This window comes from Ceratotherium simum, chromosome 30, assembly GCF_057802395.1.
Source record: "Ceratotherium simum simum isolate JZ-2026a chromosome 30, ASM5780239v1, whole genome shotgun sequence".
Lineage (NCBI taxonomy): Eukaryota > Metazoa > Chordata > Mammalia > Perissodactyla > Rhinocerotidae > Ceratotherium > Ceratotherium simum.
In genome coordinates, this window is record NC_141929.1 from 29003715 (window position 1) to 29022888 (window position 19174).

Here is a 19174-nt window from a genome sequence, read left to right on the forward strand (position 1 = left end):
TTATGCTGTTCAATTTAATCCTTCCAACAGCTCTTTCAAACTGTCCCCATGTTTCAGAGGAGGAAAGGAGGCTGAGTAGAGGAACTTGCCAGGGTCAAGCAACTGAAGAACCAAAAAAGGATTTGAACCCAGGCTGTTGTAACGCCCCCTTCCCCAGAGTCTTGCCGCCATACCGTTCTCTTTTTAGAACCGATATTGGGGAATGAGAGGCTGTTGTTCAGGGAGAAAAAGTTGAGCTGCACACCCCACAGCAGGGACTCGGGTGAGGCAAGAGAGGCAGCGAGGGTTGTGCCAGTGTGGGCGTGGCACCCAATGGTGGGCGCCTCCTTGCCTCTCCCTCGTCCCGGCCCTGGCACACTCCACTGAGGTTAGGAGGATAAGATTGCACCTTTGCCCTCTGAGATGCTTCACTTCTAGGCCCCACTGCACCATTGTGGTTCTCAGGCATTCCCATGATGCCCTGGGCAAAACGTCAGGGCGTCTGAACTCCGCCTGTGGCCTGTTTGGAACCTGGGCAAGTCGTATGCCTTATCATCCCCAGCTCCGTCATATGTCAGGTGGGTCAATAATGCTAGTCCAACCCACCCGGCAGGAGGCGATGAGACTCCACAGAAAGATGTGCATGGAAGTGCTTTGAAAACTCCAGAGGCTGTAGGAATGTTCCAGATTCCCAAACTTCTTTCCAAATAAGGTGTGACAAGGTAAGTTCCTCAGAAAGTAATTGGTGTCTGGTTTTGGTTTGGAGGTTTTTTTTATTTTGTTTTGTTTTGTTTGGTCAATATCCATTAACCAAAGAATGAAAAGTTGATTTTCTCCTATCTCCTCACAGGAAAACAGCCAAGTGTAGTAGTTAGTATTTGACTCAGCTGCATAAAACAAACAAAAAACAGTAATGATAACAACACCAACACCATCTTGTTGAACAAGATATGACATTATTTCTCTGTCACACAAGGGAAGTCTGAAGAGAGGCCATCCAGACCAGGTGGTGGCTCCACAGTCTTCAAGGACCCAGGCTCCTTCTATATTTTTGCTCTACCATCCTTAGCATCCTGCCTTGCTGCCCAAGATGGTTGCTTAAGCTCCAGCTATTACGCCCAGGTTCCAGCCGGCAGGAAGGAGGACAGGTACCTGAAGGAGCTCCCCATTCATTTTAAGGATACGTTCCTGTAGTTGTGGTTTTTTTTTTTTTTTTGCTGAAGAAGATTCTCCCTGAGCTAACATCCATGCCAATCTTCTATTTTGTGTGTGGGTTGCTGCCACAGCATGGCTGCCAGTGAGTGATGTAGATCTGCCAAAGCAGACTATGCCAAACTTAACCACTAGGCCACAGGGCCAGCCCCTATGTTCCAGAAGTCTTACATCCACTTCCACTTACCAGTCACTGGAAAAACTTAGTCACATGGCTACCCCTGGCGGCAAGGTAGGCTGGGAAGTGTAGTCTTAGCTGGATGTCCATGTCCCAGACAATTGTTGGGTTCTTGTTAGTAAGAGGAAGGGGATGAATATTGCTGGCAAACTCATTGTCTCTAACTCATCATGTCTTAAGTTCTTAAGTTCTGGGTTCCTTGTTCCATGTGGCAGGTGTGTCAGTGTGTGTGTGTGTGTGTGTGTGTACATGCATGCAAGTATTTTAGAGACAATGGTGCCAGCAGGGGAAAATACTCAACAATGCACCATTATCTGAGACCAGCGAAAATTTCAGTGCACAACTGAATCACCTGAGAAGCTTGTTAAAAATATAGTCAGTAGGCAAAGATTCTTAGAAAACTAGCACTAATCAAAATGGACAAAACAACAAACTGGTCTTCATCAAAAATAAAAACGTCTGATCATTAAAAGATACCAGTAGGATTGGGCTGGCCCCGTGGCTTAGTGGTTAAGTGCGTGCACTCTGCTGCTGGTGGCCCGGGTTCGGATCCCGGGCGCACACCGCTGCACCACTTGTCCGGCCATGCTGAGGCCGCGTCCCACATACAGCAACTAGAAGGATGTGCAGCTATGACATACAACTATCTACTGGGGCTTTGGGAGAAAAAAATTAAATTAAATTAAAAAAAAAAAAAAGATACCAGTAGGAAAATGAAAAGGCAGGCCACAGACTGAAAGGAACTTTTCATAATACATATAAATGACAAAGGACATATACCCAGAATGTATAAAGAACTTCTGAAAGCTAATAATTAAAAACGCAAACAACCCAATTTTTTTAAATGTTCAAAAGTCTTGAATAGGCACTCCATGAAAGAGGACATAAAAATACCCATAAACACATAAAAAATAGTCAATATCATTAGTTATCAGGGAAATCTAAGTTGAAACCACAGCGAGATGCTACTTCATACCCACTAGAATGGCTACAAATTAAAAGCCTGACAATACCGAGTGTTGACAGGAAAGTGAAGCAACTGGGACTCTCCTACTCCGCTGGGCAGAGTGTGAAACTCGGCAACCGCTTTGGGAAACAGTTTGGCGGATTCTAATAGAGACCCAGCAATTCCCCTCCTAGGTATTTACCCTAGGGAACTGGAAGCTTATGTCCACAAAAGAGCTCATGGCAGCTTTCTTTACAATAGCCCCAAACAGAAACAACCTGTGTCCATCGAAGAAGAATGGATAAGGAGACTGTGGAGCATGCATACAATGGAATACTACTCAGAAATATAAAGGAATAAACTATTGATACTTGCAACAATATGGATAAATTCCGAAAACACTGGGCTCAGTAAAAGAAGCCAAAACAAAGACGTACGTGCTATATGATTCCATTTATTTGAAGTTCATGAACAGATGAAACTAATATGGGATAGAAATGAGAGCAGTGTTGCGGGTGGGGAGAGGCGGAGAACGGACTGGAAGGTGGTGGACGTGCTCTATGCCTTGACTGGGGAGCGGGTCACATGGGGTGCACATTTGTCAATGCTCGTCCAACTGTGCAGTTACAATTTGTACGTTTTACTGAAGGTAAATGTAATTTTATCTCAAAAACTGTGTGTGTGTTGTGTGTGTGTGTATGTGTGTGTGAATTGCCAGCCCTGACCTCAGAGATTCTGATTGATGGGACCTGGGGAATGGACATTTTTTGGCCTAGGAATTGGCATTGTTATCACCCCCTCCCTGGGGTATTCTGACGCAGGTGGACAGGACAGGAGTGATTGCTCACGCGGGGGAGGGAGGCGTGGAGGCCGTGTGGCTCTGAAGGGAGTGGCTCCCTGAGTCCCCGAGGATCACAAGGAGGGGGTGGAGGTGGGGAGAGGGGCCTGGGTCCACTGCACACGGTGCCCTGGTGGGGGGCCCTGGGGTGGGGGTGGGGCGAGAATGCTCGGGATGCTGGTGCCACTGCCGAGGCCCTGGCGGAGCGGGCAGGGCCCACCGTGGAGGCCTGCGGTCAGTGGTGAGGGCGCTGGGAGAGCATCTTTGTGGGCTTCCTGGAGCAGCTGTAGCTGATGGCCTGGGAGTGGCCTTGTGCAGCAGGAGGCACGGTGACATCGGTGTCCAGGGCTAGCAATCACAATAATAGATAATATTTATTGAGCACTGCATCAGTGCTAAGGGCTTTACATGTATTTATTCCTTTTGTTACTCCCATTTATAGAGGAGAAAACTGAGACACCAGGGGCCTTAGCAACTTTCCAAGCTCACACAGCTAGTATTGGAGCCAAAGTCTGAGTCCAGACAGTCTGGTTCCAGGCTCACATCCTTACCCTCTGTGCTCATCTTCCTCCTCCTCTGCCCCCACCCATCATTGCTCTCCTGGACACTGGATGAAGTGCTGTAGCCAGAGGTACAGAATGTGCCTCTCTACAGAGGTAGAGAATGGGGTCTCAAGAGATAATTGAGGGCCAAAAAAAAAAGATTCAAGTGAGGTTGGACTTCTCAAGCCTTGGTGGATGGGAAGCCACAGACCCCTGCAGGGCCAGCTAGGTCTTGTAAATGAGTGAAGTGGGCAGGTGTGAGGCACTAGGGAGTGGTGGGGACTGTGGCACGACCACTTTACGGGGGCAGCCATTACTGGGACAGACCCACTGGAGCCATGCTAGAACACTGGTCCAGTGCTCCTGGAGACCCAGATTTTTAAAGATTTGATTCTTATAGTTCACATTCCAGTCAAATGACACGTGTGTGGGTGTGGTGCAGCCCGGGGATGTGGGGCGCCGTGTCTGCTCTCTTCTCCCTCCTGGGTGTCTTGCAGCAGGATGGACAGCAGGCCAGTGACCTTCAGAAGGTCAGGCCTCAGCCTTCTAAGGATGAGGATAGTTAAGCCCCTACCGGCCCACCTGCCTGTGTACTGAACCTAAACTTTCTGAGGCAGCCTGGAAAGCCCCACGCTGCTCTCCCATCTGCGTGCTCCCATCCTTCCTGAAACAGTAGCTCCATCCCAGAACCTAACTATCCCCTCCTCGGCGGCTCCTCTGCCCCTTGCCAGCTTTTTCCGAAGGTCCATAAATCTGCCAAAGCTTGGGATCATCTCCCCTGTGCCTCCCACTTTTCTCCCCCGCCCCCACCACCGCAGTCTCGTGCCACTCTTTATTGGCTGATTTTTTTTTTGTTTCTTTCTTAAATTCCATTTGAGCCATCGTGTGGCCCAGTCTTTCATCTCATTCTGTATCTAGCTGCAGCCTGAGCTCGGCCGTTTATGGGCTTTGCAGCCAGATATGAAAAGAGGAGAGATTCATTTCCTGCCTCCTGCCTCTCCATCCCCAAATCTTCCACTTTAATCCCAGAGCTCTGAAGATTTGCTGTAACCTCACAGATGCTTTTTAGGAAAACTCGCTCATCCATAGGTGTCAGCAAAGGTCTCACGATGCAGGATGTGGGTGCATGGGCAGTCCAGACCCCCTCACAGGCTGTCACCATCCCCAACATGACCCTGTGGCCTCTGCTTCCCCCTAAGATGCCGGGCATGTTACCCCACAACCCCTGGGCAGCCAGTGACTGACAGATGTAGGGGAATAAAAGCGCACCTCCCTGCTCATAGCAGGACAAGTCAGCAGTCTGAGTTTTGCTCAGAGCCCTCCAGCGGAAAGGCCAAGGCTAGAAGGTCCCCGACAACACACCCTCGCTCAGCCCCCTCCCTTCCCTGTCCTCTTCCCTCTCGCCTTCAGTAAGCCACGTGCACAGAATCCTTCTCTCCAGCTCTGCGTCTGAGAAACCTGTGGGCAGAAGAGGGTTGTACTGGTTGTCAGAATCTAGGCAGGGAGATGGGCAATGCCTAAAACAGAAGGCGAAACACTCCTGCACTTCTGTCACTAATGTGAGACACTTAATCCCACCATCGTGGTGAAAAAATAAACCATCTTCTGTTCAACATCACTAATGATCAGGGAAATGCAAATCAAAACTACACCAAGAGATCACCTTACACTCGTTAGAATGGCTATAATCACCAAGACAAAAAACAACAAACGTTGGAGAGGATGTGGAAAAATGGGAACCCTCATTCACTGCTGGTGGGAATGCGAACCGGTGCAGCCTCTATGGAAAACTGGATGGAGATTTCTCAAAAAATTAAAAATAGAAATAGCTACAATCCAGCTATCCCACTACTGGTTATTTATCCAAAGAACTTGAAATCAACAATTCAAAGAGGCTTATGCACCCCTATGTTCACTGCAGCATTATTCACTATAGCCAAGAAGTGGAAGCAACCCAAGTGTCCCTCGACTGACGACTGGATCAAGATGTGGTATATATATACAATGGAATACTACTCAGCTGTAAAAAAAGACAAAAGCGTCCCATTTGCAACAACATGGATGGACCTTGAGGGTATTATGTTAAGCGAAACAAGCCCGACAGAAAGACAAACACTGTATGATTTCACTCATATGTGGAAGATAAACTAACGCATGGACAGAGAGAACAGATTAGAGGTTACCAGAGGGGAAGGGGGTTGGGGGAGGGCATAAGGGGTAAAAGGGCACATATATATGGTGACTGACAAATAATAATGTACAACTGAAATTTCACAATGTTATAAACTATTATGACCTCAATAAAATAAAAAAAAAATTAATAAACCATCTTTATTTTCCAACAGTAAGGAACAGGCTCAATAAACCACAGCAGACGCTCACAACGCATGTTACACTGTCATCAGCAGTGCCCTGTGGAAGGTGGCAAAATCTTGACACTTGTTAAGGCTGGGGGATGGGTACATGGGAGTTCATTTTACCATTCTCTCTACTGTTTGAAATTTTTCATAATAAAATGTTTATAAAAAGATGGATGAAGAAAATGCTGTAGAATGTTTAATGATATTTTGAAACTATTCATGCTATATAGGTAAGTGAAAAAACTGGTTAAAACTACTAACACAACTATTTAAAATAGTAAATCTATATGTTCACTTTTTAAATATTAAGAAATTGATAATGAAGAAAATAATATAAAAAAAGGAAATTAAAATGTATATACCGAATGTCGCAGCAATTCCACTTCTGGGTAGAGAAACAAACATGAGAGAGGAGATGGGTAAACAGCCTAAGTGTCTATTAATAGAAAAGTGGCTTTTAAAACTGACTATAGTCATTCTTTGGGGGCTGGCCCCGTGGTGTAGTGGTTAAGAGCGTGAGCTCCGCTGCTGGCGGCCCGGGTTCGGATCCCGGGCGCACACCCACGCAGCACTTGTCGGGCCACGCTGTGGCGGCGTCCCACATAAAGTGGAGAAAGATGGGCACGGATGTTAGCCCAGGGCCAGTCTTCCTCAGCAGAAAGAGGAGGATTGGCATCGGATGTTAGCTCAGGGCTGATGTTCCTCACAAAAAAATAAATAAATAAATAAAAAACCTGACTATAGTCATTCTTTGAAATATTAGGCAGCAGACAAAAGGAAAATTGCTAGCTAACACTTAAGTCTAAGTACCCTTCTAAATACTTAGGCATATTAAAGTAATTCTCACTCTATAAAGTAGGTACTATTATTAAGCCATTTTATAGATAAAGAATAGAAAAATTAAGAAACTTGACCAAGGTTCTGGGCCAGTGGTGGTCCTGGGGTTTGAACCCAGGCAGCAGTCAGCCTGGCTGCAGAGCCCACATTCTTAGCCATTATGCTATTTCACCAGTCCATAACAAGATGGTCCTATAAGTATTAACAAATGTCCTAACATTTATTTGTGGCGCTCCACATAGCAGGCACTGTTTTAATAGTTGACATATTATCTCCTTTTGTCCTCATGACAACTCTTTGAAGAAGGGAGATACTAACTACTAAAAGCTCCTTTTTACAAAGAAGACAGTTGAAGCACAGAGAGGTTAAGTAACCCGTCCAAGGCCACACAGCTAGAAAGCGGTAGAGACAGGATTCGAATCTAGATAATCAGGTTCCAGAGCCTGCACTCTCAACCCCTTTGCCCTAAATCAATGTCACACAAGTTGCACATCAGTATGAGCAACACAGTTCAAACACATTTAAAAACCTACAAAAGAATACATTTTCTGTAAGTACATATGTAAGCATATAGAAAAAGTATTCACATGTGAAGTAGGAAAATGCAATCACAAAGCTGAATTTGCGATATAAATTACAATGATAAAAAAAAAAGATCTCTACATCTCCGCTATGTAGAGAACAGTCCGGAATAATATTTGTTACCCTGATGAAGTGGTCACGTGGGAGGCAAGGGCTGAAGGAAGGGACCAGGAGTGGGGCCGGCTGTCTAAGGGGACTTGAGACCTATTTGTAATGTTTTAATTTTTTACAAGAAGAATATATTCGTGTATTATGCATAATTAAAAATTCATAATGCCAAAAATAGACTACATGGATATACATTAAAAGGTAGCAAAGACCATCTCTGGGTGGTGAGATTCTCCTAGTTCTTTTCTATAATTTATAAATTTTCTACCACGAGAAACTATATAACCAGCAATCAAGGGGGGAGGAGGAAAGAAGGGGAAAAAAACCCCTACAATATCGTTATTGCCCCAAGATGTCCCCCTCCCACCCAGTTGCATCCAGTGCATTCTCCCAGGCTCCACTGAGATTTCCTGATCCTCAGCCCCTCACTGGTTGCTCCCTCCTCGGTGCTCTCTGAGCCCACACTGCCCTGTGTGGGATGGATTGTAGGTGTCCACCCCTATGCTTGGCCGTGAACTTCCCCAAGGTGGGCCCTCTGAGCTGGCCTCTGACCTCCCTGCAGGCTGCCCCCACCCCCCACCGTGGCCCTGGCCCCTGGGCATCAATGAGTGTTCGTGGAATTCACATCGTTCAGAGTCCCCAAAAGAGAAGAGGACCAGGTCCTTCACCTCCACCCTTCCCTCCCCACCTGGGACTCCCTGTGAGTCCCAAGGGGGTTCTGACCTCCCCTCCCACCCCCACGTGCCCCCAAGGGTGCACTACCAACTCAGGCTTCTCTCTCACTGGGCACGCCCTGTGTGCCAGCCACTGCTCTGGGCACTGCGATTGGCCCCCAGTGACATGCCCAGTGAATGGCAAAGACAGGGCTTGACCCCAGGCCTTCAGATGCCGCATCTGATACTGACCCCAGAACCTCAGACCCCAGGACCATCAGTGACTAAATTCTCATTTTTGTTAGAGCCACTGTGGCCATCACGGTTCACTTCTCGATGCTCGTTCTCCAGCGCAGTTCTCCTGAAGTTCGGGGCAATTACTCCACAGCTGCCCTTCGCTGTTCCTGTTTCTTCCTCAACTGAATAAACCCTTAAGCTAACAAGCAGAGGAAATGAGGTAATATAGCTCAGATCTCGTCAGAGCCTATAAAACCATGACATGAGATTATTATATTGCTTCATGGGCCAGGTAGAAAAGATTAAACATTTTTTACCATAATTATAAGACATCTTTTACAATAACTATACAATGGCTTATAAATGGTTCCCTTCAAATAATGTCCCTATTTCCAAAGAGAGAGATCTATAATTTGCAAGGTTGCCTTGTCTGACTTATTTCTTGTATATACACCCTGTCAACATCTGCAGTAAGCAAGAATTTTTCCGTTAAAAAAGCCCCTGCCCTCATGGAGTGTATATTCTGTTAGGGGAGGTAGATAAAGTGTCAAATAAAAGTACAGGAGGTTAGATAGTGACGGACGCTCAGGAAAAAAAATAAAGCTGGGAAGGGTGAGTGAAGACTTGAAGGAATTGAGTGAGGGAGCCACTGACAGAGCGTCCCAGGCACAGGGGATAGGAGGTGCAAAGGCCCTGTGGCAGAACAGTCTTGGTGGTCTTGAGGAACAGGACTAGGCAAAATGTGGCTGGTGGAGGGAGTCATGTAGGGCCTTGTGAGCCAGCATAAGGACTCTGGCTTCTACTCCAAGAGAAATGGTGAACCGCTGGAGGATGTGGAACAGAGGAGATACACATTCTACCAGGATGAGTCCGCTGCTGTGTTGAGAATAGACGAAAGTTCTGGCTGCGCTCACTTGAATTCTCTTGGAGCCTCTCGAAACTTGTTGTTATTGCTATTAAATATTGTTAATATTAACAACAGTTGTGAGACTTGGCTTCTGCCCAAGCCTGAGCTCAGAATAACCATTTTATCCGGGCCCAGATGGACAGGGAGGTGGTGCCAGCCTGGAAACTGAGTCTTGGAGATAATTCACAATCCTCGAGGTCAGCCAGCACGGGAGTCACCATAGCGACGGCTCTGACGCCCGGCGAGGCTGAGGGTCCCGGACCGCCTCGCTGCTGACGGACACTGGAGGGCCCAGCCTTAGGCCTTTCGCATCACCCTGTCTGTTTCTGATGTCAGACAAACTTGGAAACGCTGCGCTACTGCAAGATGCCCCCATTTTATGGCACCCTAAATGTGTCTGCTCATCCCCAAACGTTCGAAGTTCTCAAAAATATCTTCACAAAATGAATTCAAACGCACTGATCATGAATTATATCGCATTCCAAATAGGACCCTTAGTTCTAGAAAATGTGGGAAGGTGGGGGCAACGCTGGTGTCCTAAAAATTCAAACTGAGGCCCTGGGCAAACGGGCAGGTCGCTGCTTATGCGGGCTCGTGCTATCTCCAAACCACTTTCCCAGTATCTTGGTTGGTTGACTAGCGAAACGGAATTTAATTTCCCCCAGCTTGCAGCGAACAAAATTACCACCAGGTGGCAGCAAACATCCAACATCCAGTAAGCGAGGTCAAGCCCTTTTTAAACTATCAAGAGCTCCCGCTTGCAGATTTGAACAGAAGAGCTGGAATCGAGGACGCTGCCGGGAGAGGGAGTACTTAGAATTCTGAGTAACCATACCTACATTATACTGCTGATTTTTTTTAAAAAATGTAGTATCTAGCTTTCGACCTGCTTACGATCCCCCTGACCCTCTCTGGGATCTTGATTTTAAGAAAGCACTTTCTAGATAAATGAACCAATGAATTAAACTAGTTCTCAGCTGGCGGTTATTTTGCCCCCCTGGGGACATTTGGCGATATCTGGAAGTATTTTTGGCTGTCACAACTAGGGGAGTGCTGCTGGCATCTAGTGGGGAGAGGCCAGGGATGCTGCTGAACACCCCACAATGCACAGGACAGTCCCCACAACAAGGAATTATCTGACCCAGAATGTCAGTGGGGCGCAGGTTGAGACACCCTGGATTAAACCGACAGACAAGTCCTGCCCCTGAGGAAGTGAGACCGGGGTCCTGGGGTCTCTTGCCTCTACAGCCTGGCCCCTGGCCCAGGGTCAGGTAGGGAGGTCTCACTCAGTAACGCTGCAGCTCTGAACCGTGTGAGGACTCGGGAAAATAGATCCCATCGCTGTCCCCAAGGCGCTGACAGTGTGCTCAGTAGACAGTTAAAATTTCAGATGCCTACGTGGCTGAGGTAATACAGAGGGGTGAAGTGGACCAGAAGAGTTGAAATGGGATGGGACTGTGACTTGTTGGAGGACGTGGCTCTCCAGGGACAGCCACCACTCACCCTGGCTCCCTGCTGCCTGCAGGAAAGTGGGCCCAGTGTCCTGGACCTTCAGCCTTGGGGAATGAAAAAGGGGTGACGTTCGGGCCAGTCCTTGAAGGATGAGCAGACTTTGGGCGGGTAGAGGGGAAACAGGCTAGAATCAGCAGTCCAGACAGGGATGCCCTGTCCAGGAATTGCAAGTTTGCCAGATCTGGCTCTCTCACTTTTCTTTGCCCCACACAATCTTTTCTTTCTCTCTCTTTTTCCTTTTAATACAACTTTTAAATTGTAGTAAAATATACGCAACAGAGAATTTACCATTTCAACCATTTTAAAGTGTATGATTCAGTGGTATTAAGAATATTCACAATGTTGTGCAACCATTACCACTATCCATTTCCCGAACTATTTCATCTCCCTAACCAGAAGGTCTGTCCCCATTAAACAATGACTCCCATTCACCTCTCCCCCTAATCCCTGATAACCTCTATTCTATTTTCTGTTTCTATGAATTTGCCTATTCTAGGTACTTCACATAAGTGGAATCATACAGTATTTGTCCTTTTGTGTCTGGCTTATTTCAGGAAGCATAATGCCTTTAAGGTTCCATACAATCTTTTAAAAATCTGGATATTTTACGTAAGAATCTGGATTTCCATTTTGTCCTAAAAATTTGCAAGATCTAGCCACACTGAACCCACATCCCTACAGGACGACAATGAGCTGGAGCTGACACATGACTCCCCTTTAGAGAGATGCTGTGAGGAGAGCATCGGGCCAGAAGTCGGCAGCCCCCTGAGCATTTATCCGCCTTGTAACCCTGTGTATGTCACAGTTTTCTTTCACAAATAGTTGTTTTTAATTCCAAAAGAAATGTATGAACTCATTCCCGTGTCAAAAAAAAAAAAAATCAGAACACTGCAGGTAAGTCTAAAGTCCCTTTGGTCTTTCACAGTAGTGGGTGAGCATTCCCATTTGATAGAGTCAAACATTAAAATCAGTGTTAATCTGGTGGAAAGCCACACAGCTTTATCTTAATAATATCTACCTTTCATTGAGCAACTACTATATGCATGGTGTTATTTAATCTTCATAATACCATTTGATGGATGAATAAACTGAGGCTCAGAGGAGCTAAATACCTTACACAACATCACACAGGTGGTAAGTGGCATCACCAGAAATAAAATCCAGGGCTGGCGTACTCCATGCCCCACGCTCTTTCTCCTTAAGCTGTCTTGCATCATTGGTAAGTGGTTACGATAAACTTCCTTCCATACCACACTGGGGAGTTGTGGTGGGAAAAGCATTCGTCAACATGAGCCATTACAGGTTCAAGTATTCCATGATCAACCACCTGGGGTTCTTCCTGTTGAACGAAGATGCCCCTGAGAGAAGGAAAAATGCTGTCAGCACTTCGGCAAGGAGGCTTGTGTCTAACTCTGCTTGTCTCTGCACGCTTTTGAGAAGAGATAACAGGTGGGGAAAGTGAGGCTCCAAGAGACAAACCAATGGCCTGAGGTCAGGCCTTGAAGAGTGGGTAAATCCAGATTAAGACACTGATCCCCTGACTCCTGATCCCATATGCATTCCTCTTGGTCTAGGGTGTCTGTACTTTCCAAACCAGAAAGTGGGGCTCAGGATCTGGAATGGACCATCAAAAAATCTGCTTGTCAGCACTCTCTGCTTGTCAAGAGTCAAAAAGCCAAACTCAAGCTGGCTTGAGTGAAAGAATGTAATCATTTATTGGGTCATTTAACCGAAAATTCAGGTGAATCCTGCTCAGGCCCATTGGATGTGGATGCTCCAACAAGGACATCAGGACTCTCTCCCCGGGTCTTGACTCTGCTGTCCTCTGTCAGCTTCACACTGACAGAGGAGATTTCTCCATGGGGTGGCCCCAGCTGCTTAGCAACCCCAGCAAAACCAGTATTCATTGCCCCAGAGTTCTAGCAAATGTCTCAGAATGCACTCTGATTGGCCTGAATGAGGTCATGTGACTATCCCTGACCCCATAATTCTGGTTGGCCAGGACTGAGTCATGTACCCGTCCTTGGGGCGAGGGTCAGAGTCAGCCCCACTACATCCACATTGAGTGAGCATTGGAGGACGTTCTGCACTGGGAGATGACGGCGCCATTACCAGGAGATGCGTGTGGCAACTTTACTTGTTCATTAAAATGACGTGAGAGATTTCTTTGCTGAATTAGATAACAGTTTTCAAATCCTAGAAGAATATTTCCTCAATTTTTTGTGCTACTCATAATGTAATGGTTACACATTTTAGGTTTAATCTGCATTATCAACATTTGCTGCATCACTTTCTTAAGTCTAGACTTTCAACCAACAATAAATCAAGCTGTGGTTTTCAGTGTTTGCTAGTGTAGGCGGTGTAAATACTGCCCAATTTCAAGCTACCAACGTGATGTCACTGAACGCAGAGTTGGGAAGAGATGCACGGTAATACACTATTACATAGCATTATATAGTGTTTTCATCAATCAGATACAAGAGACGTAAACAATCTCTAGAACATAGATCAAGGGTCAATAAATAACGGCCAGTGGGCCAAATTGTGCCCAAGGCTTGTCTTTGAATTCTCTAAGAATAGTTATACATTTTTAAAGGGTTTTAAAAAAAAAAAAGGAGAGAGATAGAGAAGAAGAAGAAGGACATGCAACAGAGACCATATGTGGCTTTTGTCTTTTGTTTTTTTGTTTTTTTTAAGATTTTATTTATTCATTTTTGCCCCCCAAAGCCCCAGTAGATAGTTGTATGTCATAGGTTCACATCCTTCTAGTTGCTGCACGTGGGACTGGGCCTCGCGTTGGACGGAGAAGTGGCACATTGGGGCTTGCCCGGGATCCGAACCCGGGCCGCCAGCATCAGAGCGTGCTCACTTAACCGCTAAGCCACGGAGCCGGCCCTGTGGCTTTTGTCTTACTCATTAATGAAAACAAAAATGTGAACCTGCATTCATATTGGAGCTATACTCATTGATCAATTGCAAACCATAGACTGGCTACAGATACCACAGTTTTGCAAAAATCGATGAAAACATTCCGTGAAAGTCAACAGACTATATGGACACTGTAGTGTACAATAAAGAGTGTTGCGTATTTTGTTATTTTTTCTCAATTGTGTGCTACATATTATTTAGATCATTAAAATGTATAGTCAATTTATATACTCATGTATATGAATGCATTTTTTTCCCCCTGGAGAACTGGTCATTAAACATTCACCAGCACCCCCCCTGAAGTTATAGCATTTCATGACAGGAAGATTTAATATTCTCAAGATGTCTGCTCTCGCTTCTTTCTCTCTGCCACGTAAGGACACAGCGAGAAGGAAGATAGTGCAGCCCGGTGCACCCTGATCTTAGACATCTGGCCTTCAGAACTGCGGGAAAGTAAATTTCTGTTGTTGAAACCAAAAAAAATTTTTTTAAAGTCTGCTTTCCCCAAATTTATCTGTAGATTCAATGCAATTCTGATCAGAGTCTACAGGAATTTTTACATGGAGCTTTTATAAGATGATTCTAAAATGTATATGGAAAGACAAACAGCCAGGAACAGCCAAGACATTTCTGAAGAATAGCAGAGTGTGGGAAGGAGGAGGGCGGGGTGAGAAGAGCCTGTCACTACTTGACATCAGGGCTTATTTGAAACTTGAGAAAAGAGAGCCCAGAAACAGCTTCACACATCGATGGAACTTTCGTATAGAGCAGAAGTGGCCAGTCAGATCAGTGTGGAGAAGAAGGAACGTTCAATAAATGGACCTGATTACTCACCAGGAAAAAGATGAAATTCGATCCTCATCTCAACACTATTACAAAAATCCATTCCAGATGGATGAAGGACTTCCACTAAAAAAAAAAAAAAAACTTTACTAGATATATTTTAGATATTTTTAGGTATTCAAATATCTTTTAGACCTTGAAGTAGCAAAAGATTTCTTAAACAAGCCACAAAAGAACTGATTATATAATAAAATTTGATAAATCTGACTACTTTAAAAGTAAGAACTTTTGCCCATCAAAAGACTCAACAGACAAAGGGTGAATTTCAAGAGTATATAACGAACACCTATAACGCGATAAGGATACAAACAACCCAGAGAAAAATGGGCACAAACAGAAAGTAATGAAGTAATTAAAAAAAAAGAAAGAGAGAGAGAAACCCCACAAAGATAGGAACATGTCAAAGGGACACAGCAACCAGTGGAAAGAGCTGGAAAAATTTGAGCAACAAAATAAATAAAGCAGTATTGGATTCTAACCCGCAGTATAAAATAAATACCCACGAACCTATGCTGATTTAAATAAATAATAAATAAATAAATAAATCAGTGGAAAAGGAACAAGTCTCCTGTGTAGAAGTCCAAGTAATTTATGTAGCTACTTGCCCTCAAGGAGCATGACTCCCCACTCCTTAAATGTGGAAGTGCAAAGTTACTTCCTTCCAAGGAGCAAAGCACAGAAAGGGGCAAAAAAGGGTGACCTTACAGCAGAGACGCCTGACAAACGTGACCTTGGCCACCTCCTCAGTAGTGACAAGTCTTGTTGATAGTATTATACTCTTGATACAATATGGTAAGGAACTCTGTGGTCTTCCTCCCCAAAACCCATGACCCCAATCTAATCATGAGAAAAACATCAAATTCCAACAGAGGGCCATCCTACAATACCCCTGAGCAGCGCCCCACCAAAACTGTCCGGGTCGTCAAAAACAAGGAAAGCCTGAGAAACTGTCCCAGCCAAGAGCAGCCCAAGGAGACTTTTGACGACGGGATGTGATGTGGTGTCCTGGATGGGATCCTGGAACAGAAGAAGGACATTAGGGAAAAATTAAGGAAATCTGAATAAAGTATGGACTTCAGTTAATTTTTTTAAATGAGCACAAAATATTGACAGGCATTTCTCAGACAAAGAAACACACGTGGCAATACATGTATGAAGAGATGTTCCACATCGTCAGTGATGGAGAAAATGCACGTTGAAGTCACAATGAGGTACCATTTGGCACCCATTTGATTGGCGGAAATTTAAGTCCAACGTTCCGATAGGATGTGTGTTCACAGGTGCTATTACGGCCCTGTGGACCCCTGTGAGGACTTGGGCTTTTACACGGAGTGAGGAGGAGACCAGTGGGAGTTCTGAGCGGAGGATGCCTCTGGCTGCGGGACTGAGAGTAGATGACAGGGGACAAGGCAGAGGTAGGGAGACCAGATAGGAACCAGGGCAAGAGAGCAGGTGGCAGCTTGGACCAGCGTGGCCCCAGTGGAGGCGGCAGGAAGTGGTGGCAGTCTGCTTGATGCCACCCTGCCTTCTGTCACCCTATGTTGAATTTATTTGTGTACTTGACTCCCCCATACTCTTACCATGGACTGAGGACCCCTGGAGGGCAAAGACTGTCTCATTCATCATTACTAATTAGTGCCTGTCACAGGCCCAGCATAGTGGAAGTATCCAGGAATGAATAAATGAACAGCCCCAACCACATTGTTGCCTTGCCCGTTAGTCCTCTCTGTCTCCCCATTATCTGGGAAACGATCAAACAAGTCTCTCTTTCTCATCTCCAAGGCTTTTCTTATACTGTTCCTTCCCTCAGGGTTAGGGGGGGCGTGCTGTAAGGGGGGCCAGGGATGCCAAGGGCCCCGCACACATGCTCTCTTTGGGTACATTCCCTCTAGGGAAACTTGCCTTTCGGGATTTTGCCTTGGTGTTTTCATCTGTACCAGGGTGACCCGTAGCGCTACGAGGAGCTCCATCTGACTGGTACAAACTTCGAATCCCTGCCAGAAAAGTAAATTTCCCAGGCCTGAGAATGGTAGGCCCCAAGGGCAGGAAACACCTCCCTGCCCACAGACAGCCTCGCCCATGGGTGTGCCTCACAGGCCCGGGCAAGAAGGAACGTGGCCCGAGACAGGAGGTGATATCCAGGCCCCTGGTCCTGGTCCCCTTCTGCCCTCAGAGTCTCAGGCCCTGGGGATCTGGGGAGGCTAATCTTGAGCACGGTGGGTGGTCTGTGATGCCGCAGAGGAAGCCCCCTTGCCCCACCAACATCTTCTCCAGACTCCTCTGTTACAAGCAACAGAATTAAGCTGAGGGTCATTTGCTGGAAGGGTAGAAGAGGGGAGGGCTGCAGGATCTGGTTTAGAAAGAGGGCAGGGGCCAGGAAATGCCATAGGGTTGGGACACAGGATCCACAGGCCTGTCTCGGAGCCCAAAGAATTCTGGTCGGGGCTCATGCCTGTGATGAACGTCCTTGGAACACATTCTAGGCCATATTTGAGTTCCAGAGGGGAACATCTGATGGGCTGAGGCTCCCTGGAGAATAAGGGTCTGGACCCCTAGCTTTTTTAGCTGGATCCCTGGATCTCCCCTCCCTCCAAGGCTCCACACAATGAGAGCAGAGGGAGTTCCCCAAAAGGCAGCTGGGTTCTGGATGAAAGACAGCCAAACTTGATCAGTGCCCGAATCCACCCCCAGCAAGTCCCTTCTCTGGGTGAAGCCTTGCCCTCTCTCTGAAGGACACGTGAAGCTAGCAAGGCCTCCAAGCTGGGGTGACCCAAGATCACTGAACTGCTGGTGGAGGTTCTGGTTTAGCTTTGCTGTGGGGATGCCAGGGAAGGTGTCTTGGAGACAGAGCAGAGTCCAGGCGGTCTGCTCTTGGCTGTGCCCCCGACTCCCAGTGATGGTGATGATGTCTCAGGCAGGCCAGGGTGGCTGAGGAAGGCGCCCAGATCCCATCCCCCAGCTTTGCGAGGCAACCTCTGACATCCCTGGGGGTAGTCCACAGAGTCCTGTGTATTGCCCAAGCCTCGATGAGAACCCCAGCTCCCCAGCCTTGCCTCAGCCTCCTCCCTTGAGGGCTCAAGAATCACGAGTGTATCCAGGCAGAGGCAGAGGCTCAGAGGAGGGGTCTCTGACCCCTGAGAAGGTCCTACTGCTGGGATTGAGGCAAAAACCAACCAACCTTTACAACATACCCCAGCCTCCCCTCCCTGCCAAATAGGAGAGTCTGAGAGAGAGGGAGAGAGGCCACCACGGAGGAGGCAAGGGGCCAAGAAGCACCCAGGCATGGTGGTGGGATGTGGGTGGATGGAGAGGGGGGCGAAGCCTTGTGGAATTCACAGCGTTGCCCTTTGGGCGGGAGGTGGGTGTAGGCCAGCAGCCAGCCAGGAGTGGCCTCAGGGGGGGCTCTGAAAGGATGGCTCAGTGGGTATTGTGATGCCACAGATGGGCGGGGCCAGGCGAGTGTCCCACGGGGACACACAGGTGTGTAAATCAGCTTCTCCCCCTACCCCCTCTCCCCCCGGGCTCTGAGCAGACTTGCTCAGGCACACCTGCAGACAGAGGTTCTGAGAGACCTCAAATGCCTCCTCCCCAAGACAGGACTTCCACCATCATCCCTGACCTCCTCCCTCCACCCCTGCGAGCTGAATTCATCCTTAGATTAGTTAGATTCTCCCAGGGTGCAGGGAAGAGATACACGTGGCCTTTGATGGAGGGAAACCCTATTTGTGGGGTGTGCTGGGTATTTTCCAGATCCGCTCTCCACCCTCCCCTCAACGAGCCAGGGAGTGGGTGGGAGCTGTATGGAACCCAACAGCATCTGGTTGAGTTCAGCCAATGGGAGCGCTGGCAGGAGATGGGAGAGGGAGGATAGGAGGTCACAGAATGTGTTCCCAGCTCCCTTCGTGCAAGGTTGAATGTCAACCTGAAGGTCACCTCTCCTGTTGGGGTGTCCTCTCCTACAGCTACAGCTGCTCTCTCTGGGGTCCAGTGACAGCCTCTTCCTCTTGCCCTTCAGGCCCAGGCCTGGCAATGGGTCTACTGCTACAAGCCTGGGAGCCTTTGCATCTCTTGTGCATTTCTCTTAATCCTTCCAACTGCTTTGTAAAAAAAATCCATTTATTAAACTCTCCCGAATGACTCAGTGGTTTCCTGCCAGGAACCTACTGGCATTGGATGAAACCCTTAGGGTGATATGCAGGGTCCTGCCTCCCACTCCGGAATCTGAGAGTAGCCAGACGCTCCTCCTCCCCACCCCCAGCCTGCGGGACCTCCTGGGCCTTTGGGACTTGGGCAAGAGGTGAAGAGCTCAGAGGTCAGTCTAGACCTCATTTGCAGGAGCTGTGGCCAATGGCACTGAAGGGGATGTTTGGGGACGGCAGAAGCAGCGGTGACGGCTGTGCCAGGTGCAGCAGCACAGCCAGACTGCTCCTGGGCCATGATCTGCCACTTGGCTCCCCACAGCTCTTGCCCATTTTCTGAGCCTAGTTCTCTATCCTTCCCGTCAATTCCATA